We start from the raw sequence: 26,451 nt of genomic DNA, 5'->3' as shown, positions 1-26,451 counted from the left end.
GGCCCTGGCGTGGTCGCCCCCTCCCTGTACCTGCATTAGGGCCTGCACGGATCCCCTAGCTCAACAACCCAAAGCAAATGGCCTACTGGTAAGATTCGCACCTCTCAACCAGTAGGTCTAAGGTTCAATCCCCCGCTCGGGAGGAGGAGGGACATCCCCTTCCAAAAACAGTGAATTATGTATTTTATTTATTTATTTATTTATTAGTGGGTTTTAGTGACTGGCAGAGGGATTTTAATTTTTTTAATAATATTTTATCACCTTGTGTGTGCCCTTTTTTTTATATACTTATATATATGTTTGCTGTGTTGTTTTTAGCACTTATTTATATATTTTTATAGCACTTATGAATGAGCACTTTTGACTGTTGTGTGTATATCTTAGCACTTGTTTTAAATCCCCTTTCCCCAGCCACTATACTCCACTGTTTTATGCACTTATTAATAACTTAATTTATTTTATCCAATTATCAACTGTTGGGATGTCCCCCCTCCCCCATCTCCTGGGGATCCGTGCAGCCAGGACTGGAGGGGAGTCCGGCCCCACACTTAGGAGGGGTCCGGGCCCCCCCCAGATCCAAATAAAAAATTATTGTTAAGAATCACAAAGCGGGTCCCCTCTTCCTCTGTCCGGATGCTCTGCCTGGGGACCAAAACCCTGGTCCTTGGGAGGGACTATAACCCCCTCTCTCCTTTCCTCTTCCCCATCCCACCCAGATCAGTAGGCCAGTGCAAATAAATTATAATGCTAACCAATAACCCCAACCCTAACCCAACCCTAACCCTAACCCTAACCCTAAACCCTAAACCCTAACCCTAACCCTAACCCTAACCCTAACCCTAATCCCTAACCCTAGTTTTATAAATAAATAAATACATTCATGTATATATATATATATATATATATATATATATAAATAAATTAAAATAAAAAAATATATAAATAGTTATATAATATAAATATTTATATATAACTATATAAATAAATATATAAATAATGGGTATTAATATCAATAAATACATATTTGGAATTCATGGGGTTATAAATATGGTTTAAAACAGTAAAAATACATTCAATAAATAAATTAATTAATAAATAGATTAATAAATAAATAAAGGGTATTAATATCATATATTCATATTTGGAATTCATGGGGTTAATAAATATGGGTTAAAAACAGTAAAAACATATTCAATTCATTTTTGGAGATTTGGGGTTAAAAAAGACGAACAGAATAAATACACAGTGTTAAAAAGCCTATAGGCGATTTTTATGGGAAAGAGCTCATTCTTGTTGTGACTCTCAGGGAGTGAACATCACTGAGCTTCATAGCCAGTTTCTAGCCAAGCCAGTGTTTTTTCTTTTGTGTGCCTTGCCTGAAGAAGACCCTTTCAGGGTCGAAACGTCGCTTTTGTGGGCACACATTTTTTGTAAATAGTTCTTGTTGTTTTATTGTTCTTGTTTGTTTGTTTTTTCAAAAAATAAAAAAATACAAAAAAAATAAAAAAATAAAAAAAAGACAAAAAAAACTTATAGCAAAATTGCAGTATGGATGGTGGGTGGACGCTGGTGGAGTATGGGAGGAGGCGCCGGCGTGCCCGCCCACCCACTTGGGATAGGGGAAGTGCACGCCCCGGATGGATGGAGCGTGCATCACCCTTCTCCGGCTGGAGAAGGGATCAGTTTTCCTCCCCTAACCCAGACCCCAACCCCCAACCCACCCCTTCTCCTAACCCTAACCATCCCCCACCCCCTACGCCTCACCCTAACCTTCTCCCCTACCCTAACCAGGGTCTGTATCCCTCTTCCTGCCCCCATCCCCACCCTAACCCCCAACCTACCCCCTTCCCTAACCCTAACCATCCCCCACCCCCTACGCCTCACCCTAACCCTCTCCCCTACCCGAACCAGGGTTTGTATCCCTCCTCCCGCCCCCTCCCAGACCCTAAACCCCAACCCACTTCTTTCCCTAACCCTAACCATCCCCCTTCCCCTACGCCTCACCCTAACCCTCTCCCCTACCCTAACCAGGGTTTGTATCCCTCCTCCCACCCCCTCCCTGACCCTAACCCCCAACCCACCCCTTTCCCTAACCCTAACCATCCCCCACCCCCTACGCCTCACCCTAACCCTCCCCCCTACCCGAACCAGGGTTTGCATCCCTCCTCCCACCCCCTCCCTGACCCTAACCCCCAACCCACCCCTTTCCCTAACCCTAACCATCCCCCACCCCCTACGCCTCACCCTAACCCTCCCCCCTACCCGAACCAGGGTTTGCATCCCTCCTCCCACCCCCTCCCGGACCCTAACCCCCAACCCACCCCTTTCCCTAACCCTAACCTGCCCCAGCCTAATCCCCTCCCCTTCCCCCACCCCCAGGAAGGCGACCGCTCGGATCCCACCCAGGTAAACACAGCTACACTACAACACACACCTCCTTCTCCTCCATGTCTCATACCTTTTGTTTCCACCTTTTCACATAAGATAACAGGTTTCCATCACATAGTTAAACACAATTTTACAAAATTACAGACACATCACCCGGCCTTCTCCAATCATAAAGTCATCTCCGCTTACAGGAAACACAAGAGCCTCCAGTCCATCCTCACCAGATCCAAATTTACTGACAATAGACCCACACATCAACTCCCATACAGCCACCACTACAGAAATAGAAAATTCATCCAGAACCCCCACAACAAGACTGCATTCCCCACTCTAGGCTCCCTCTCCATTTCCACCATCAATGTCGTCTATATCATCACCTGCACACTCTGTCACATGCACTACATCGGAGAAACAAAACATTCCATACATACCCGCCTATCACAACACCTTTATAACATCGGGGAAGGTCGACTTACCACCCCCTTGGTACAACACTTTCAGATCCATTCACCCACCCATCTCATTATCTCCGGTTTAGAGAACAACGACCGTTGGACCTGTGGGCAGAGGAGGAGAGCGGAGAAGATTTGGATCCTCAGGCTTGGGACCACCACACCAGGAGGACTTAACGCCGACTAGTAGCAAAACACATCATCTACCCCTGGTGTGGTTGTCCCATCCCTGGTCCTGCTTTTATGGCCTCGCGGTTCCCTAAACCTACAGACAAATAGCACAATGGGTAAAGTCTCCACCTATGATGCAGGAGACCGGGGTTCGATTCCCCGTCAGGGGAGGAGGACATCTCCTTTTAGTCTTTTATATGAATTGAGATTTAATTATTTATTAGTGACTTTTAGAGGATGGTGGGGGGGCCCTAACTTATTAACTTTCTTGTATATATTTTCCTATATTATATTGTGTGGTTTTTTTTATATATTTTCATATATATATATTTTTATCCTTGTGTGTGTTTTTTAGCACTTATATTTTTAGCACTTATTTTCTTACTAGCACTTATTTATTCATCACAGCACTTATTTTAGACCTCTCCCCGGATTCTGAATTTTACTTACTTATTTATTCACATATTTTAGCATTTTTTAATGAATTTGTCCTCCTCCCCCAGGGATCCGTGAGGCCGGGACCGGGGTGGAGCCCCCACCCCCAAACCAACTTGGGGGTGTGGACTCCACCCCCGTACCCTTTATTGTATTGGTAAAATCTCATAGCAGGCCCCTCCTCCTCTGCCGTGGATGCTCTGCCTGGGGACCAACCCCTGGCCCCTATGGGAGGGGCTTCCACCTCCCTTATCTCCCCAACCACTCAGATCTGTAGGCCTGTGCACATGATTTATATCCCTAACAACTAACCCCAACCCTAACCCAACCCTAACCCTGCCCGTGCCACAGATCTGAACCCCCCTCCCCCATCTACCTCCCTTACCTTGGATCCATCGAGCCTCGAACCGGGGACCCTCTGCTCCGGAGCCTCGGGCCATCCGGATGAGCTACACACCTACATCACCTCTCATGAACTCTGGACATTGATAACATACCACCCCACACTCTTGACCATAAAAGACTTGTTGCAGGCCGGGGACTTGAACCGGGGACCTTTTGCCCCGGAGTCCTCTGCCATCTGGATGAGCCACATACTCGCACCAGCTTCCAGGAACTCTGCTCACTGTTAACACACCACTACCCAGCCTCAACCACAAAAGACTGATCGCCGGCCGGGGGCTTGAGCTCATATCCCCCGGTTGGGAGCCCTGGGCCCAACCAGGTGAGCTACACACCACATTCATCAACATTCACCTTAAACCCTACATACATTTTCCCTTCCTCCTACACACCCCTCACATTATCCAATCCACTTCTTTCCCTCCAAAACCCAGGAACACACCACCTTCAACACCCAATCAACATCCTACACATATCTTCCCTCCAAAAATAGACCACACACTTCCACCTCATAGGCTTTCTTTCTCTTGGGGGAGGGATCTAGTCCCCCTCTCCCAACAGTTATAAGCCTGCAATTGGGCCATTTTCAGTATCCCCTGAGGAAGCAATATTGATTGCGAAACGTCGGGACCCTGCTCTGCTAAAGTAAGCTTTTTTTAACTAACTTTTTTACAACCTTGATTGTCTTATGGTCTCTTTTACTGACCTTAGTACAATTTTAATTGGGCACTTGGCAAAGCATTCTTTTAAAATTTTAGCTAATAAAGTTGTTTTTAACTGTGGTGGAGGGCTCTGCCAGCCCGGGCCAAAATGGCATGGGACTGTTGATTTTAACTGACTGAAATCACAAGAAAAAGAACATTGTTTTATCACTGGGAGCACAAGTTTGGTTTTAAAAGGACTCTGGACCCCTGAAGGAAGATTGAACCACTAATGCACATCACCGATCCGGTGGCACAGTGGACTGCAAACACACCTTCCACCTCAACAGCAACGCTGAGGACCTGGGTTCGATTCCCCCACGGACCAAGCTTCCCACAAGTGACAGAAACAACCTCCAGCGGCCAGCAGGTAAGAACCCTCCACCATGTCTAACCATAACAGGCCTCCTTTTCAGAGCAGTGCTGTTCATGGCCCCCCACCTTACGACATTACACCCACACCACAACCACTTATGTCCATATCCACTCACTCAATCCGTAGAGTACACACACACACACACATACCCAATCCTACACCACTCACTCACCCACCAGATGCAGAAACCAGGCACACCAGTAAACAATACTTCAAGTTGATACAGGCTATACATCACAAACACATAATGGACAAAGCAGCACTTACAAACACTTTCCCACCCGGCATGATGAGACAAGTCACACGGCTGACAGATTTTATTAAACCATCCACACCCACACCAGATACACGCACCAAGATCCATAAAAACACTACAGACTGGATGCACAACACTATTTCCATACTCCAACAACACTACAAACAGACAATAGACACCATATCCACCACACCACCAAATCCTGTAGCCCTACAAATAGCCACTGGTTGGGCCAGGAAACGATATGGCCCGAGGCTCACCTCAGAGACTCTACACGCCGCACACAGGATCCTTCATCTCCCACACTCACCGACAGACAGGACAACTCTAGGCCACCTGCAACAGCCCAAAGCAACAATAACCACCATGACTTTACCCACCATCCCAGAAGAAGAGTTTCCATCTTTACCCGCAGCACAGGACCCCCAGAAACTCCTCCACCTCACAGGACTTCCCCAGCAACCCCCCACCCAGCTCCGGCAATATAAACAGACCACATTACCAACATCTTATCCCATTTACAACGCACACAAGTTCATTCCCCCCAGCCAACCACCTTTTAAGACACAACCTGCAATAAGAAGAGGACCCATCAAGCCGCCGCCCCCCACCCCTCCATCACCTGCTGAACCATCCCCAGCCACTTCCACTCCCCTCCCACAAAGGACCAGGAGGGTGACCTGGGGACCCCTTCCCTCCAGAGAAGACGTCCGGACCACCATTACCACCACCAATGCAACAATTTCACCCATCCCACCCCCTACCCCCCCGGCCCCTACACCACCCGGCAACACTCCCCACTCAGGCTCCAGGGTAGCTATCCCGGTAGAAGTCGAAATTCACCAGTCCCCCCCTAAATCCACCACCACTCTCCCCTCACTACAGTCCGTTTCACTGCACTCCTTTTCTCTGCACAATAAATCTAATGTCTCAGTTCATATGCAAGATAACATCCTCTCTTTTTCACAGCAGTCAGATGTTGCGGACGCCCCGGGGGACCGGACCAGACAGCAGATCCCACCTAAAGACCCGGAACTGAGCGGGGGGGCTGAAATGATGACTGGGCCCCAAAAGGTTATCAATAACCCACATACAGCCCGCTCTGAGCCCTCCCCTCACAATACCACCAGAGTCGAGCTGTCTGGCCGGACCTCCCGGGGAGTCGGCACATCCCCCATCTCAACCAACCACTCTTGTCCCCTCTCTCCTCCCTCTCTATCTGGTCTGCCCACACTACCCCCCCAACAACCCACCTCGGTCCCTCCACCCTTCCCCTCCCTCCCGCAATTGGATTTAGGAACCCTTCTGCCCCCCGCCTCCCCTGTCAACCCTTCTGAACCACCGGCCCAATCCCTCTCCTTCTCCTCCCCCCACTCCCTTCCCCCCTCCCATCACCCCCCTCCCCCTTCCCCTCCCCCTTCCTCCCCACCTCAGGTAGATTCGCCCCTCCTTCCCCTTACTCAAGCCATTCCTCCCACTCCCCCTACACCACAGACGCCTCCCCCCTTGGCCCCTCCTTCTCCCTCCTCACGGAGTCCTATCCAGGCTCCCTCAGGACAAATCGTCCCATCCCGGCCAGACACCCGGGACCCGGATACCCCCCCTCCTCCTTCCCCCACCTCTCACCTGCCTCCTCCTGACACCACAGCCCTAGCTCCCTTCTATCCCTCCTACCACATTGCTCGACCAACCAGAAAAATCCAGGACTGGTTTTTTCGGCCACGAAAACCAGTCCTGGTACTGGGTGACTCAAATATAAATCGTATCCCCCCTCACAACCATCCACAAGTGCAACTGGATAGCTACCCTGGAGCCAATGCCTACCACTTCCTGCGGGTGTGTGAGAAGTCCCTCCCCAACCCACAGGTGAAGATCGTGGTTTTCTCTGTGGGATTGAACAACAAGGACCAGGACCCCCGGCAGACCACCACCAAACAGCTAAAGTCCCTGTTCCGTCTGGGTAAGTCGGCCTTCCCTAATGCTGATTTATACTTCCCCATCATCAATTTTTCACCCCTGCTCACCTCCACACAGCGTAGCAACCTCAAACTGGTAAATAATATCATGGCCACTCATTTTCCCATCCTAACAGAGATCCCCCACGACACCTTCCATACCGAAAAAGATAACATTCACTGGACACCTCACACAGCTCAACTAATCTTCCAAAATTGGATGCGGCAATTAAATTTACAGTAATATCAAACACCCAGCCGGTACCACCAACCTCCACAACCACCACACAACCACGCCAGGACCTGGGCTGGAATTCCCAATCCAACATTCTGAATCTGGCCACTTTATTCACTCCCTCTACCCCTCAGCGACAGCTCCTGGAGAGGGGGCTTTCCTTCATCCCACGTCCCACCAGACTGGACCGGGAGGAACTTCAAAGGGACCTCCACTTTTATCACAGACGACTAAAACTCATTGACCACTTCCACCCGGACTCAGACTACCAGCACACACCATTTATTCACCCGTCACATTGGGAACCCGAACAGGCCGGATTGCACCCATACACACAGACCACCATCAGGACAGACAGACGGGCCCTGCGGAATTATCGGCCCCCGGCGGATGTCCCTGACAACCTGTCGGGGGCCGAACGCAGGGCCCTGACGGAACTAGTACAAAATCCAAACATCATCATCAAACCAGCAGATAAAGGATCCAAAATTGTAATCATGGACAGACAGCACTACCTTCTGGAAGCAAACAGACAACTCCAAAACACCAACTACTATAGACCCCTGGACGATCCCATTCAACCTCACACACAGGCACAACTTCGTACAATAATCCAGACACTTTACACAAAAAAGTACATCACTGCAAAACAAAAAGACTTTTTATACGGACCAGACAACCCACGACCCAGGTACTTTTATCTCTTGCCAAAAATCCACAAAGAACCACAGACCTGGACTGTTCCCTTTGAAGTTCCTCCCGGTAGACCGATTATCTCAGACTGCAACAGCGCCACATACAATATTTCACGGTACATTGACCATTTTCTAGGCCCCCTCTCCATACGTCACCCCAGCTACGTCAAAGATACTTATCACTTCCTGGAACGCATCCGACCCATGGCTGTCCCCACCTCAGCTTTTTTATTTACCATTGACATAGATAGCTTGTACACAAATATCAATACAGAATTAGGCATACACACATTACAGAAAATTTTCCAAACATATCCAGACCCAAAAAGACCGGACAAAGAACTGATACAACTCATCCAACTCTGTCTCAATAACAATGACTTTCTCTTCAACAATCAACACTTTCTACAGGTCACCGGGACAGCCATGGGTCAGAGGTTCGCCCCCTCCTACGCCAATCTGTACATGAGCGAGTGGGAGCGAGAAGCCTTGGGTAAATGCCCCCTCAAACCATCATTGTACCTCAGATATCTGGATGATATTTTTGGAATCTGGCCCCATTCCCTCACACAATTTCAAGACTTCATCCATATCCTCAACAACCATCATTCCTCAATTTCAGTTAAATACGCAATAAACTCCACACATATTGATTTTTTAGACACTACAGTCTTTGTTAGGGCCCTCAACAACACACACAATACATTACAAACAAAAGTCTATTTCAAACCCACAGACACTCACGCACTTTTACATAAATCTAGCTATCACCCCAAACACACATTCCGCGGTCTCATCAAATCACAACTCATCCGTTTTCACAGAATTTGTTCAAACATCGACGATTTCCACAAAGCCACCAATACACTTTTCCATAGCCTCAGATCTAGAGGATATTCAAAACGTTTCCTCCGCTACATCAAAGACTCCACCTTGGCCTCTCTCGCTCCCACTCGCTCATCTCCTCCCTCATCTGCCCCCCCAGCCCAGGTCCAGGGATCCGAGCCGTCGCCTCCCTCCCCCTACCTGAACCAAGGTTTGTATCCTCACCCCTACCCCCTCCCAGACCCCAACCCCCAACCCACCCCTTCTCCTAACCCTAACCATCTCCCACCCCCTACGCCTCACCCTAACCTTCTCCCCTACCCTAACCAGGGTCTGTATCCCTCTTCCTGCCCCCATCCCCACCCTAACCCCCAACCTACCCCCTTCCCTAACCCTAACCATCCCCCACCCCCTACGCCTCACCCTAACCCTCTCCCCTACCCGAACCAGGGTTTGTATCCCTCCTCCCGCCCCCTCCCAGACCCTAAACCCCAACCCACTTCTTTCCCTAACCCTAACCATCCCCCTTCCCCTACGCCTCACCCTAACCCTCTCCCCTACCCTAACCAGGGTTTGTATCCCTCCTCCCACCCCCTCCCTGACCCTAACCCCCAACCCACCCCTTTCCCTAACCCTAACCATCCCCCACCCCCTACGCCTCACCCTAACCCTCCCCCCTACCCGAACCAGGGTTTGCATCCCTCCTCCCACCCCCTCCCTGACCCTAACCCCCAACCCACCCCTTTCCCTAACCCTAACCATCCCCCACCCCCTACGCCTCACCCTAACCCTCCCCCCTACCCGAACCAGGGTTTGCATCCCTCCTCCCACCCCCTCCCGGACCCTAACCCCCAACCCACCCCTTTCCCTAACCCTAACCTGCCCCAGCCTAATCCCCTCCCCTTCCCCCACCCCCAGGAAGGCGACCGCTCGGATCCCACCCAGGTAAACACAGCTACACTACAACACACACCTCCTTCTCCTCCATGTCTCATACCTTTTGTTTCCACCTTTTCACATAAGATAACAGGTTTCCATCACATAGTTAAACACAATTTTACAAAATTACAGACACATCACCCGGCCTTCTCCAATCATAAAGTCATCTCCGCTTACAGGAAACACAAGAGCCTCCAGTCCATCCTCACCAGATCCAAATTTACTGACAATAGACCCACACATCAACTCCCATACAGCCACCACTACAGAAATAGAAAATTCATCCAGAACCCCCACAACAAGACTGCATTCCCCACTCTAGGCTCCCTCTCCATTTCCACCATCAATGTCGTCTATATCATCACCTGCACACTCTGTCACATGCACTACATCGGAGAAACAAAACATTCCATACATACCCGCCTATCACAACACCTTTATAACATCGGGGAAGGTCGACTTACCACCCCCTTGGTACAACACTTTCAGATCCATTCACCCACCCATCTCATTATCTCCGGTTTAGAGAACAACGACCGTTGGACCTGTGGGCAGAGGAGGAGAGCGGAGAAGATTTGGATCCTCAGGCTTGGGACCACCACACCAGGAGGACTTAACGCCGACTAGTAGCAAAACACATCATCTACCCCTGGTGTGGTTGTCCCATCCCTGGTCCTGCTTTTATGGCCTCGCGGTTCCCTAAACCTACAGACAAATAGCACAATGGGTAAAGTCTCCACCTATGATGCAGGAGACCGGGGTTCGATTCCCCGTCAGGGGAGGAGGACATCTCCTTTTAGTCTTTTATATGAATTGAGATTTAATTATTTATTAGTGACTTTTAGAGGATGGTGGGGGGGCCCTAACTTATTAACTTTCTTGTATATATTTTCCTATATTATATTGTGTGGTTTTTTTTATATATTTTCATATATATATATTTTTATCCTTGTGTGTGTTTTTTAGCACTTATATTTTTAGCACTTATTTTCTTACTAGCACTTATTTATTCATCACAGCACTTATTTTAGACCTCTCCCCGGATTCTGAATTTTACTTACTTATTTATTCACATATTTTAGCATTTTTTAATGAATTTGTCCTCCTCCCCCAGGGATCCGTGAGGCCGGGACCGGGGTGGAGCCCCCACCCCCAAACCAACTTGGGGGTGTGGACTCCACCCCCGTACCCTTTATTGTATTGGTAAAATCTCATAGCAGGCCCCTCCTCCTCTGCCGTGGATGCTCTGCCTGGGGACCAACCCCTGGCCCCTATGGGAGGGGCTTCCACCTCCCTTATCTCCCCAACCACTCAGATCTGTAGGCCTGTGCACATGATTTATATCCCTAACAACTAACCCCAACCCTAACCCAACCCCCACCCCCCTCCAGACCCTAACCCCCAACCCACCCCTTTCCCTAACCCTAACCTTCTCCCACCCCCCATGCCTCACCCTAACCCTTCCCCCTACCCGAACCAGGGTTTGTATCCCTCCTCCCACCCCCATCCTGACCCTAACCCCCAACCCACCCTTTTTCCTAACCCTAACCTTCCCCCATCCCCTACGCCCCACCCTAACCCTAACCATCTCCCTACTCCCACGCCTCACCCTAACCCTCTCCTCCACTCCCACCCCCAGGAGGGGGACGGCTCGGATCCTACTCAGGTACATACACCCACAACACAACACACCCCCTCATCACCTCCACATCTCATACCATTTGTCTCCACCTTTTCACACAAAATAACAGGATTTCACAAGATAGTCAAACATAACTTCATAAAACTGCAGACTCATCACCCGGCTTTTCACAACCACAAAGTCATCTCTGCATACAGGAAACACAAGAGCCTCCAGTCCATCCTCACCAGATCCAAATTTACCGACAATAGACCCACACATCAACTCCCACACAGCCACCACTACAGACATAGAAAATTCATTCAGAACCCACACAGCAAGACTGCATTCCCCACTCTAGGCTCTCTTTCCATTTCCACCACCAACGTTGTCTACATCATCACCTGCACACTCTGCCACACACATTACATAGGAGAAACCAAACACTCCATACACACCCGCCTATCACAACACCTCTATAACATCGGGGAAGGTCGACTTACCACCCCCCTGGTACAACACTTCCAGACCCACTCACCCACCCATCTCATAATCTCCGGTTTAGAAAACAACGACCGTTGGACCTGCGGGCAGAGGAGGAGAGCGGAGAAGGTTTGGATCCACAGGCTTGGGACCACCACACCAGGAGGACTTAACGCCGACTAATGGCAAAACACATCATCGACTCCTGGTGTGGTCGTCCCATCCCTAGTCCTGCTTTTTTGGCCTCGCGGATCCCTACACTACCAGACAAACAATATAGCCTAATGGTTAAGCTCTCCACCCACAATGCAGGAGACCGGGGTTCGATTCCCCGCCTGGGGAGGAGGAGAACATTTCTTAGCTTTTTATATGAATTGATTTTTACTTATTTATTGGTGATTTTTAGATGATGGTGGGGAGTCTTAAGTTATTATCCTCTTGTATATATTTTCTTGTATTATATCGTGTGTTTTATATATACATTTTATCGGTTGTGTGTGATTTTTAGCACTTATTTTATCAGCACTTATTTTTATTGTGTGTGATTTTCAGCACTTTTTCTTAGCACTTATCTTATCAGCACTTATTTATTCTTACAGCACTTATTTTAGACCTCTCCCCAGACTCTGAATTTTACTTATTTATTTACATAGTTTACAAAAAATTCTTTATTTAAAAATTAAAATAATTTTAATGGGTTATCTCCTCCTCCCCCAGGGATCCGTGAGGCCGGGACCGGGGTGGGGCCCTCGCCCCCAAACCAACTTGGGGGTCTGGACTCCACCCCCGTACCCCTTATAGTATTGGTAAAACATCTTGGCAGGCCCCTCCTCCTCTGCCGTGGATGCTCTGCTTGGGGACCAACCCCTGGCTCCTTCGGGAGGGGCTTCCACCTCCCTTGTCTTCCCACCCTATCAGAACTGTAGGCCTGTGCACCCTAGTTACATCCCTAACCACTAACCCCAACCCTAACCCAACCCTAACCCTAACCCTAAACCTAACTCCTAACCCTAACCTTAACCTCAATCTAGGCCCTAACCTTAACCTCCACCTACTCCTAATCTTAACCTTAACCTAGGCCTTAACCTCCACCTAACTCCTAACCCTAACCTTAACCTCAACCCAGGCTCTAACCTTAACCTTCACCTAATGTATAACCCTAACCTTAATTAACCCCATTTGGAAGCATAACCTTGAATTTTAACCTAAAAACTTAATATACAGGAAGTACAGGAGTGTTGCATTCTGGGTAAATGACCCTTTTGGACAAAATGGGAGCATAACAACTGTATGGGATAAAGGGTGTTATTAATACACAGATAATCGAAATACGGTCACCTTCTTCTACATAATGCATACAAAAAATGTGGAAAATATATAAATTTTAAGCAGGAAATGGATGAACCAGGACCCAGACAACACCAAATTAAAGGTTCATTTCAGAATCTTTTGTTTAATGTCAATGATGACCTGGGGTCTTGCGGTGTATGGGACACAGGAAATATTATGATCAATTGATTTATGCTTAAATATAATAATAAATATAATAACAATATGGGATAATAATAATAATAATAATACTTTAAATTTAAATAAGGGTGAATTAACACTGGGATTACAATAAAGATTGTGACTTGTCCATGATAACCTTATGTGTTTACACTTAATACCTGCTTTCCTGACACATCCATCATTCAACAGCAGCAGTTGTGACTCACTGAACTGGGGTAATCTAACGGTGTCAACAACCAGTTTCTGTGGGTCATAGGGTGAGTACATGGCCCCTGGGCCTTACCTGATGGACTTATGACTTTACTACTATTTGATATTTTCTAATTGGACATGGGACATACACCAAGGATTTGATCACCCTTGGTGGCCTGCCTTGGGGGAGGGTGTATAGTGTTTAAACGGCCGAAACACCCGATGAACCCTTGGTACACTACTGATGAGTGTGTTCCAAAATTTAACATCAATTCATATAAATTTACTCTGACTCTTGACGACTTATGGCAGTTTAATAATACCTTTTATACTGCTTTAAAAAGTACACTTAGCTCTTTTTCTCCATAGAACCAAGGTTCAAGATTTATTTGTTACATACAGGATTATACAGATACAACAACAGTGAAATGCAATTGCAACAACTCCGGTACTATACTAGTATATATATATAAAAAAATATGTATATATATATATATATATATATATATATATATATATATATATATAATAATAATCATAATATTAAGAATAATAATAATCATAATCATAACAACAATAATAATAACAAATAAATAAATAAATAATAAATATTACAAATAATTTAATATATAAAAATAGTACATCAATAAATAAATAAATATAACAATAATAACAAAAATCATTATATGTTAAATGAAATTTATTAAAAATAAATATAAAATAGACAGAATAAGATATTCATAGCATTAGTATATATGCCTATGTAACACATTTTTTCTATGGACTCCCACACCGGCTGAATCTATGGATATATTTTTCCCTCTCTCTCCCTCCTGATTTGGACCAGAGACATAACGATAGAGCAGATCTGAGACTGACATGCGCCGGCCAGTGCTACGCCTTCGGTCTCTGCCCGCGTCTATACAGACAACGGCAACTGTGGTGTGAGAGTGCATCACAGGGAGATCGTTGGGAACCGTATTCCCCCCTCCCTCCTCCCCCCCACAGTTTCAAAAAATCCTGGAGGAAACCCTGAACAGAGAGGGAAAGGGAGAGAGGGCGTGGGGCATGAGAGCAGTTAAGAAAAAGAAAACCATATAGAGAAATCTGGAGACATGGAGAAAGACAGTTGCCAGGGAAGATAACGTTAGTCGATGACAAAACAGAGTCGCAGAAGCAAGAAAAAATCTGTTAAAAGTCATATACGTTAAGTATATTAAGTATTGAGAGTACCAAAGCTGTTATCAAGGTACTCATTCAAGACTTCTGGTCAGTTCAGTCTTGATTATTTTGTGAAACTGGGCTTGCAACAAAACTAGACCATTGCATGATTTTCATTCTCTCTGTACCAGCACTTTGCAGGTTGTTAATAAAAGAGGAAAAGTTCCTGTTTTGTGTGCCCTGAACTTTTTTTTCGTCAAAAAGTTATCAAAAAGGTATATGTATCATTAATGGTAAAAAATTCATTTTTACTTTTTACTTTTGTACTTAAGTACATTTCAGAGCCTGTACTTTCTTACTTTTACTTGAGTAAAGAAGTTGAGTTGGTACTTCTACTTTTACCAGAGTCTTTTCTCACACAAGTATCTTTACTTCTACTTAAGTACAGGATGTCAGTACTTTTGCCACCTCTGCCTCCCGTCTATAAAACTATAACAAACCAGGTTATCGGACCTTTGCGATAGCTGGGGAATTTGGAGGGACAGGGACCGAAGGACACAGAACCCATCCCCCCACTGACCCCAGAAAGCGATCTCAAGCCGTAGACTTATGATTAGCACCAGGCCCCCAATTTGTTACAACACGTTATGACCTGAGGGTAGGGGGTGACTCCATAAGGCTGGACCAAGTCTGACAGTTCCTGAATCCCAGTCCCGGGCATCAGGTTCTGCCACATGGTATCACACCAACCCCGAACCTTGGTTAAGATGTGGTGTTCTTCAGGGTTTTGGCAGTCCAGTAACGTGCGAGGGCCAGTGCCTTTTAACCCGAAAACTCACAACTATGCTGCTTGTACTACCGAAATTGGAGATGAAGTTGGCGTGAGATATCGAGTTCTATCTAACCCTAACCTAACCCTAACCCTAACCATCGCAACCGTGGGAGGCGGGGGAGCAATCCCCAAACATGATGCTGGGGCACGGCACAGCCACCGCCATGGCCAGCAGGCCACAAATGGCTGCTAATGCTGCCTCGTCTGAAGCCTCTACAAATATTTCCGCGGGTGACCTTGGGGCGACCGGGGGCTCGGATGCTCCGGGAGCAGACGGCCCAAACCACACGGCGAGCGAGAGCCTTTGCACTCCAACATACCACAAAGCCAGAGCAAGCAGAAAACTGCAGTATTGGCATTTCCGGGGCCATAAGCCCGTTTGGTTTTTAGGAGACTTGAACCTCAATCACATTCCGCCACAGAGACATCACAACAATATTCAAATAGATAGCTACCCGGGAGCCAATTTTTAGCACTTTTTGAAAGTCTGTGAGACAACACCAGTCCATCCACACACCAAGGTTCTGGTCCTCTTGGTGGGCATCACCAATCAAGACCAGGACCCCAACAAGATCTCGATAAAACAGTTGTGCGCGCTGTACAGGGCGGCTCGGAACACGTTCCCAAATGCCACAATTTTCTTTCCATGTTTGAATTTTTCTCTGTCTTTAGAGGAGGACCAGCAGGCCAGGCGAACCTGCGAAATTAACGACCACATCCTGGCACACTTGCCACATTTAACCGCGCTTCCTTCCAACAGGTTCCACACAGAGAGAGATCAGATCCATTGGACGAGGGAGACGGCGGAGCAGATGTTCGCCCACTGGTGCGCTCTCCTAAATTTATAAATAACTTCACACCCAGACAGGTACCCGGGGAAGGAAGTCCGACATTCCCGACCGGCCCTGGGGCAGGGTCGGGGGGAGCGCCCGGGAGTTCCTCCCATTCGCCTCCCCTGCCCGGCCCGCCGGCGGGGTCAGTGGCGCCGCCGCCTCGGGGCCCGGACCGGGGACCGGACTTCTCCTGGCGATCCAAGAGCAATGTGCTAAATTTATCCAGACTCTTTCATCCCACGCAGGCACAGATGGACCTCCTGGAGAGGGGGCTCACGTTCATTCCCCAGCCGGATAATTTCGACTCGGAGGGGCTTTGGAGGGCCCTCCATAAATACCACAGGTGCATCAAACTAATTGATCATTTTCAAAATAACCAGGTCGACCACGTTCCATTCACATTCCCCTCAACCTGGGAGCCTGAGTGGTCGACTCTCAGCCGGCCGGTCCGCAACCTCCTCCGCCGGGACAGGGAGATTCTGAGGTCCTACACCGGGGACGCGGACCGCACAGGTAGTCTCGCTGCTTCAGAAAAACAAGCGATTGTTGGTTTACTCAACCACCCACATATAATTATTAAACCGGCGGATAAGGGTTCCAAGATAGTAATCATGGATAAACAACAATATGCACTAGAAACCCACTGCAAAGTACTTCAAACACATAGCAAATAGTATCCAAATCCACACTCAGCACTGCATTAGAGAATTGGTTCACTCCTTACACCGACACAAGTACACAAGCCAAGCAGCGGGACTACCTGTGCGGTCCCGACGTCCCCTCCAAAGTCCCCCCCGGCCGACCCATTGTTTCAGACTGCAACAGTAACACTTATAACATTTCAAAGTACATAGACCATTACTTGGGCCCCCTCTCCATGAGGCATCCAAACTATCTAAAGGACACCTATCATTTCCTGGAGACCATTCGGCCCATGACGGTGCCCTCCCATGCTCTACTGTTTACAATAGACATTGATAACTTGTATACAAACATCAACAACGCCATGGGACTGCAAGCGGTCCGCACGGTGTTCAACAGGTATCCGGACCCGCGGAGGCTCGACGAGGAGCTGCTCCGGTTACTAGAAATTTGCTTGACTAATAGTGATTGATGATAATGATCCTTTTTGATGATAAGTACTTGCAGGTGGAGGGCACCGCCATGGGCCATAGGTATGCCCCATCGTACGCTAACATTTATATGAGCGAGTGGGAGCGAGAGGCCCTGGCTCGATGTCCGCTGAAACCCTCGTTTTACCTGAGATTTTTAGATGATATCATTGGTGCCTGGCCGCACGGGCCAGACACTTTCGGGGAGTTCGTCGACATCCTACATAACCACCACCCATCCATCAAAATTAAGCATTCCATTCACCCACAACAGGTCAATTTCTTGGACACTACAATCACACTCACACCCGTCAACGACTCCTCGAAGAGGAGTCTTTTTTAAACCTACTGACACACATGCGCTCTTACATAAGGCACACTACCACCCGACACCTACATTCCGGGGCATCGTGAAATCGCAGATTTTACACGCCGGTCACGGGCCTTTTCAGCCTGGCCACGGCCAACATTGTATATTGTATTTCCTGTGAATTGTGTCATATGTTATACATAGGCGAGACGGGCAAACCGCTCAGAGTTCGCCTCAAACAGCATCTCAACCGTGTCCGGAGAGGAAACTTTAACTTGCGCTTGGCACTACACTTTAAACTGCATGGGGCCCAAAATCTCACGATTCAGGGCCTGAGGCTAACCCGGGCTGGACCGGCGGGCAGAGAAGGAGGGCAGAGAGAGCCTGGATCGCTAGGCTCGACACCTTGGCCCCTAAGGGCCTCAATGAGGCAGGACTCAGATAGCCATAGGGTAGAGAGGAGGGACAGAAATTCCAGAGACAGTAGAATACATAACCCCTTTTAACTGGTGGGACTTCCCAGGGAGATTCTCCCCAGCGACTCTGGACGGGGACTGCCCTCCCCGTCACCTCCCCTTTAATAATGTTGTGTGTATTTTTGTCCAGGTAAATATACACTACTCACAAAAAGTTAGGGATATTTGGCTTTCGGGTGAAATTTACGGAAAATGTAAAAAGTTCACGCTACAGTGATATTATATCATGAAAGTAGGGCATTTAAGTAGAAGCATGCACTGGTGATTTCCTCATCTCAAACAATTTCTTGAAACAAAAGCCAACAACAGTGGTGGATATACCACAACAAAAAATGTCAATGTCTCAATAACTTGTCATGTGCCCTCGAGCATCAATTACAGCTTGACAACGACGTCTCATGCTGTTCACAAGTCGACTTATTGTCTGCTGAGGCATGGCATCCCACTCTTCTTGAAGGGCGGCCCTCAGGACATTGAGGTTCTGGGATACAGAGCTCCGAGCCTCTACACGGTGACTCAGCTGATCCCATAGGTTTTCTGTGGGATGCAGGTCTGGAGAAAGTGCAGGCCACTCCATTTGAGGTACCCCAGTCTCCAGCAGCCGTTCCCTAATTATGCGACCTCGATTAGCTGGACCATTGCCGTCCATGAAGATGAAATTAGGCCTTTGTTGTTCATGCAGGGGCACAATGACTGGATTAATGATGTTATTCAGGTAGTATGGGCTTGTCACTGTACCATTCACAAAGTGTAGGGCAGTTCTGTGCTGACTAGACACACCTGCCCACACTGTAACACCACCACCACCAAAGGCTCGTCTGGTGACAACAGTGGCTGATGCATAGTGCTCTCCTTGACGTCTCCAACATCGTTGGTGGCCATCATTTCTGCTCAACATGAATCGGCTTTCATCAGAGAACAGCACTGAGGCCCACTGGTCCCTCGTCCAGCGCAAATGCTCCCTGGCCCATGCAAGACGATGACACCTGTGCCTGGTGGTGTGGTCAGGTACCCTTGCAGGTCGTCTAGCACGCAGACCATACTGATGTAAACGGTTTCGAATGGTCTGACATGACACTTGGGTGCCTCTCACCTCCCTTAAACGTGCCTGGAGTTGAGTGGCATTCATCATCCGGTTCCGCAGGGCACTGTTCACAATGAAGCGGTCATCAGTGTGGGATGTGTGGGATCCTGTTTGAAGCCTCGCAATGGCGAGGTACTGTTGATCAATTGTTAGGTGTCGTCTTGGTCTCATGATGTCAAAATGTGAACAGCATGATGAGGAGGACTGTTTAAATACCAATTCTAATTGAACCAGGAAATTTATTGGTCGATTCATGGATCAAACACCTGTTGTGAATTTTGCCATTAAGCTCCTTGTTAGAGAACAGCAACTTGTGCAAAAAGTACTGAAACATTAAACAGTTGGACATGTGCATTCAAAAGTTTACAGAAGGTCACATTAAGTTTATAATGCATTTTAGGTTCATCCTGAAATTTCACCCGAAACCCAAATATCCCTAACTTTTTGTGAGTAGTGTATATATATATATAAAACACTAAAAATCCAAAAAAAAAAAAAAAAAAAAAAAAAAACTCACAGGGACTCTGCCTTGACGTGGTGTGGGGGCTTATGTGCCTCGGTGGTCTCAGAGACTCTACTGGTTGGGTCTACCCAGCTGGCCTACTCCTGTTTGGTAAGACAGGAGTGGCCAGCTGGGTAGAACCAACCAGTAGAGTTCCTGAGACCACTGGGGCACAACCAAAGAGTCCACAACACTGTTACACCTAGCACATTTTTCGGTCAACAAAAAAGTGGGGTCCAATCAATTCCAAATGGTCTGAAACATGCCCCAAACTGCTTTCTGGAAGACAGATTTTTCACATAAACACTTGGTTAGGGTTAGGGTTAAAAAAAATTTTTCACTTACTTTCTCATGCTGAAATCTCATTGGACGAGCGTTTTTCGCCAATAACTTCTGAACGGAAGGTCGTAGAGACTCAGGACCAATTTCTGCCTGCCCTAATTCGGCCACGAGCTTTCCAACGGTACCAATCACGAGCCTGTGTGACTTACGGTCACACCGGCTCCTATCTTTTGTAGCAGAAAAATAACAAAGAAAAGAGCGAAAGCTGGAAGCAGTAGGGACACAATGGGACAGATCTGCCCAAAACGGAAAACTCAGAAAAAAAACTGAGGTCTCAAAAAACTCAGGCCTGTGGTCTGACTTGATGTACAGCCTCCTGGGCAGAGAGAGCACCCAGGATGGCGTTGTCAGGAGGCAGATTCAATCGGTGAATTCTTTGGCATTCATTTATTTTGCTGGCAAAACAGCAAAAGTACATAAACTGAATACATCTCAGCTTACTTGTGATATATATTGCCGAAACTGTTGTTCAGTTTCACAAAGGGAGGTAACTCAAAGCAGAGAAAGAGGGGTAACTCTAGCCTGTTTCACAGAGGGAGGGAACTTAAGCTCTCGGTCAGTTACCGCAGTAACAGACTCCATGAAACTAACCTGGCCGGGACCAGGTTTTTCTCATGAAACCTCGAGTTTCTCTCTGTGTCCGCCCTCTTTCAGCCACACACGGTATTTAACTTCATTTATTCAGTCAGCAGGCGAGTTTTGGCGTGGCATATTAGTTCTGCCGTCTGTTAAAAAAAAAAAAAAAAAAAAAAACAGTCAGTAGGCCTTTATTATTAGTCTATTAGTAGTTAGGTAGCGACTTTTTTTCACGAACATGGCATGTCCTTTCGACAATTGATCCCATGGATGAAGGTGCAGTGTTACTGCGCAGGGAATTAAATATTTGTTGGGAGATAAAACCACGCATGAGATTATGCCGAGGTCTTACCTGTTTGAACAATGTTTTTATATTTAATCTTAAGATGCTGCCAAGTGCGCTTCTCCCCCGCAGGATTGGACCTAAATTAAATCATTTAATAGGCATACCATTCAAGCAGTTTTCCCCTGTAATATTATTGTGATTGTAACGGACTCCATTTAAACTTACGCACTGACCCGAGCAGCAGTGTTCTCCCACGCCGTCTCCCTCTCCTTTGCCGCTGCAGCGGTGTTGCAGTAAAAAACATGTTCAAACTCGCTTAAGCATTAAGCATTAAGATTTCCAATTCAACTGGGGTGAAAAGCAGCCCGACGCTTCCCCGTTGCCATGGTGACTCGTCAAATCGGGGCTCCATTGACGCTGTCTTTTTACAGCTGTGGTGCACGCGCTTAACTCCAGGTGAAACTACTCCAAGTTGATAAAACTGACTCACATCAGCTGTTCTGGAACCGAAAACTCAGAGTTTCCTGTCTCAGAGTAGATCAGCTCAGAGTTCAGGGTAAGACTCAGAGTTTGTTGAACCTGCTTTGTGAAACAGACCCCTGGTTGTTATCTGCGGTGTGTTGTGTGTCATTATTGTCATTCCCACCAGTGTACATGGACAGGATGTGTGACATTCATGCCAAAGCAGCGTGTGACGGGTGGGTTATAGGGCCAGACTGCTGTGATGGCACCACAGTGGAAACACAAATGGTTTTTGTTGTCACAGTTTGAAGCTGTGGGCCATGAACACCGTCTCCATAATAACCCTCATTCACAGCAACACACACACACACACACACACATACACATACACATATACACACACAGTATCTTGTGACATCACAGCATCATGTGACATGACAATAATAACAATAAAATGAAGTTGATCTTGCTGTTGTTCACTTTGCAGAATCATGGCAGTCAGAGAGAAAATGAGGGCTGGATTTACGGAGAAAGAAAAGCAGCTGCACTCATCTATTTTAAGCTCTGAGGAACAGATTAATGTGGCAACACACACACAGACACACCAGAGCATGGCTGCTGTTCAGGACAACAGATCTAACAACTATAGACTTCGCTGAGCTCTCCCACTCTCCCTCTCTCCCCCCTTTTATCCCTCCCTCTCTCTCTCTCTCTCTCCTTCTCTCTCTCTCTCCTTCTATCTCTCCCTCTCTCTCCTTCTATCCCTCTCTCTCTCTCCTTTCATCCCTCCCTCTCTCTGTCTCTCTGTCTGTCTGTCTGTCTGTCTGTCTCTCTCTCTCTCTCTGTCTCTCTGTCTCTCTCTCTCAGCAGCAGTATAGAGGAGGAGCCACTGGGGCGAAGATGCTGTCAGGTTGCCGTGGTTTCAGCCTCCCGTTTCTAGTGACGACCGTTGCTGGGGATGTGTGTGTGAGACTGAAGGGTGTTTGAGTGTGTGGTGTGGTGTGTGTGTGTGTGTGTGTGTGTGTGAGAGAGAGAGAGAGGGAGAGAGAGACTTGATCCTTCGTGCTTTGAGAATACAAAAAAGGAAGGAAGGACACAAGGAAGGAGACAAGGACAGAAAGAAGGAGACGAGGACAGAGGAAGGAGACGAGGAGAGAGGGATTAACTAAACTGGAATTTCGCTGTTTCCATGGTGTGAGAGACAGGAAGAGAGGATCCAGTGGATTAGATCTGGGGATCGGGTGGTGGCATGGAGAGTGGCTGGTGTGCGAGGCTCTGACTCCTTCCTGGTCCTCAGGTTCCTCCTCAGCTCCTCCCAGTCTCCTGCTGGAGCCACGGTAAGACCTGGCCGACAGTATGGCCGCCTGTTTTGTTGAATCACTGCATGCTGAGCTAATGCTAGCTAATGTCAGCTCCTGCTAGCTGCTTCCAGGCTGGCACACACATGCACTGGGCTTTTGGGCAAGCTTCCAGCTATTTCCTCTGCATCGGGTTATGACCACACAGCCATAAAGTCAAGTTATTACCTGAGCAGAAGTCCAGCCCTGCCACTTTTCTACATCCTCATTACATATTTGAGGAAGCCACAAAAAGCAGAACTGAGAAGAGCCATGTCTGTCGTCCTCCAGAGACTTTTCTTCTGGACAATTTGGGAGATTCTGAATCTGCTTCGATTCATTTTTTCTCCATTTTCTTTTCCCCACTGGTAGGAAATGCCTTGTCATTTCTATCCAATGCGCCAGACTCGGTACCATGTCCCATGTGAAAACCGCTTTACTGCCTTGTTCTGCCTATTGAGCTACATAGGGAATGGGACCACTAACCCTGCTGATATTACTGCCTTGCTCAAAGGTTCCAGTCACTCTTTGTGCAGCAGATTTCTGTTCTTGCTTTGAATGAATCGGGTGGATCTCTGCATTTTGTGACTTGAAACAGCAACAGAGTTAGTCTGCAGTGTTTTAAAGCTTTGAATTAGCAGTCATATTTTGTACCAGTGCAGTCTCCTTATTTGTGTTAACCCTTTGAAAGCTGGACAGACATCATGTGTCTTGTGTTCCTGCTCAGACAGATAAAGGCTCCAAGTGTTTTTCTCGTGTAATGTGAGCAAAATAAACAGGAGAAATGTGAGTATTCTGTCTTTAGATTTGGGTTGTGCAACCTTTTCATAACCCTAACCCAGAGAAAAAGAGAAGAGAGAGAAACGATTGGAAGACTACCCCCAAAAAACTACAAAAAAAAAAAAAAAACAGCCAAAAGATCCTTTTTATTTATTTATTTATTTATTTTAAGTTTTCAGGATGTTTCAGTTGCTTAATTTAAGGTCACATCCTTTTTTGTTTTGGTTTGTTGTTGCTTGTTTTCATTCATTCATTCATTCAGTTTTCTTGTCATTTTCTGGAAATTTTACTAATTTCTTTCTAAGTTGTGGGTTGTTTCTGGTTAAGTTGCTCATTGCCTTTTTGTCATGTTTTTGGGCAAACACCCTGTTTAGGTTTCAGCAGCTGTTCTGTAACATAAATGAACCTGAAATACTCATTTCTGGTAATGAATACATAATTTATATGTGTTGCCTGTGGAGTTGGAACCGACATGAACTAACCCCAAATCTGAGACAACCCTAACCCTAACCCCAAGACAAAACAACAGCAGCTCTCAGTGTTGCTTTTGTCTAGCAGGAGGGCATAATTTTACTATAAACCAAGCAAACGTCCATAAAACCACATTTTCTCACTGATTTTAGCTAATTAAGAAAGAAGATTGATTGAAGAAAACATCTTGTTGAGCTGTGGCTTGTTGTGATTGGCCAGAAGGAAATCCAAACCATCTGCTGGTGGAAATGGTGAAAATGTTCTTTAGTCTAATCTGAGAGTTTGGTGTTTTTAATTACTGTCCTTTAACTTAAAGAACACAGATGAGTGTGTGTTGGGCTTACATGTTTTTCGTGTGTGTGTGTGTGTGTGTGTTGGGTTTAAACCTGTTGATGTGCTGCTGTTTGGGTTTAAGTCAGTTAAGTCAGTGTTTATGTCAGTTGGTGTCACTTACCAGCTAATTCAGATATAAATATATATAAAAATCTGTGTAAAATGTATGAGCAACAACAACAATTATAATAAAGTGATCATCTTTATTTACGATAATAATAAAAAAAAAAAAAAAAACGTAAGCGTAAGTTGCTAAGTTTTCCAAAAGCCACTTCCAGTGTAACTGAAGCAACTCACCATGGCTTTGGGTTCGATAATGAATCTCTGATAGAAACACATTTCACAAATAACCAACAAGGTAACATGAGGCCTGATGTTTTCTTCGTTGTTGTCGTTGTTGTTGTTGTTGTTAATTTAAATGATGTTTTAAAAGCTCCTGGACAGTTTGATGTAAAGAGTACGGGAATGTTTTCTTCATCTCAGAGACAGAAAAATGATGAAGCAGCTGCTCTTTATTCCATCCTCTTCACCTTTTCTTCCCACCTTCTTCTTTCCTCATTTCCTATCCCTTCTTTTTTTCTCTCCTCTGCTCCCCTCTTTCCTTCCTAAGCCTGGACCAGGAAGCATTACGTCATGCTCCTTTGAGAGATGCTGCTGTTGCTAGGTTACCGTTCTCTCAGCTCCCTGTTCTATTTATAGCATACAGCTGGGAGAGAGAGAGGGTGGGGGAGGGGAGAGAGAGGGAGGGAGGGAGAGGAGAGAGAGAGAGAGGGAGGGAGGGAGAGGACAGAGAGGGGGTGGGGGAGGGGAGAGGGAGGGAGGGAGGGAGAGACACAATTTTCAACAAGTTTTTTCAGTATTAAATTCATTCTACAAAAAAGACAGAAGGATTTACAAATTACAAATGGACTTAACCCTAACCCTAACCTTTTAGGGTTAACCCTAACCCTAAAGGGCAGATTATGTGTAAATGACAGCACTGCTGGGTGAGGACCCTGAAACCATCTGATGCTTCATAAATGTTTTAATCTGCCCACACTCTTAAACTTTACCAGAGAATAAATATGGAAACTGATTCTTGGATAGTTCTGCTTTATAATTTAATTTTTCTGCTCTTCTGCATTCCAGGTATTTCTTATCCTACTTTGTAATTAAGAAGTCTTCACTTTGATTTGTTTAATTTCTTGCAACCTGCTCCAAAAATAAAAGCAGTTTTACCATTTTATTTTATTTTTCATTTCATTTCTTTTATTTATTTCTTTCTTTATTTATTTATTACCAAGTTTCAGTTCATCCACAAAAGGAGCATACATGACATTAATAACAGATATGAAAATATTGACAGAAACAGCACATCATCGTTTACTGCCCAGGATATACTAATCCTAACGCTTCAACTGGGTTTTGATTAAAACTTTCATGCCTTATTTATATTTACAGTTTATTTCTATATGAATTTAAATATTTCTCATGTTTTCAATTGAATAATACCCACTGAATCCCAAGAGAAAAACTGTAAACTGGTCATCTTCATCCACTCTCCCTTGCCTTCCTGTCTCTCTCTGTCCCCTGCTTTCCTGTCTCTCTCTACTGTCACTGTCAAATTAAGCAGAGATGACAAAAAAGGTCTTTAAACAGTATCAGTGTTGTTTAAAGACAGAAAAGGTAAAATGTAGTAAAGGAAATGTGTATGAATCCTCCTCCACATGTCTGTTGACTGAATCATCTTCAGTGCAACTGAAATCACCAACATCCTCAAAAAATCCTCTGAATTACAATTGCTTAAAAAAAGCACTCATTTCAAACATACATTACCATCAGCAGGAGCATAAATATTTCTGAAAGTCACATTGAAATCCTCTAAAAATAAGAAAAATTTACAGTTTCACCCTCATCTTCATTGTTACATTCTTCCC

At 46.3% G+C, this 26,451-nt stretch overlaps 1 protein-coding gene across 1 annotated transcript in view; it reads left to right on the top strand.

Moving 5' to 3' along the window:
• The first annotated feature begins 16,789 nt into the window (after positions 1-16,789).
• The window catches only part of nyap2a (neuronal tyrosine-phosphorylated phosphoinositide-3-kinase adaptor 2a), a 50,851-nt gene continuing 41,189 nt past the window's right edge, over positions 16,790-26,451 (top strand). Inside the window, exons 1-2 of the mRNA XM_030066548.1 lie at positions 16,790-16,807; positions 22,485-22,951. The gene's annotated coding sequence lies outside the window, so the exon portion shown is untranslated. The remainder of the gene's footprint in view (positions 16,808-22,484; positions 22,952-26,451) is intronic.

Source organism: Myripristis murdjan, chromosome 13 (genome assembly GCF_902150065.1).
Source record: "Myripristis murdjan chromosome 13, fMyrMur1.1, whole genome shotgun sequence".
In the NCBI taxonomy this organism is placed as follows: Eukaryota; Metazoa; Chordata; class Actinopteri; order Holocentriformes; family Holocentridae; genus Myripristis; species Myripristis murdjan.
The sequence above is the reverse complement of the archived record's forward strand: the minus strand, read 5'-3'. Positions and strand labels throughout refer to the sequence as shown.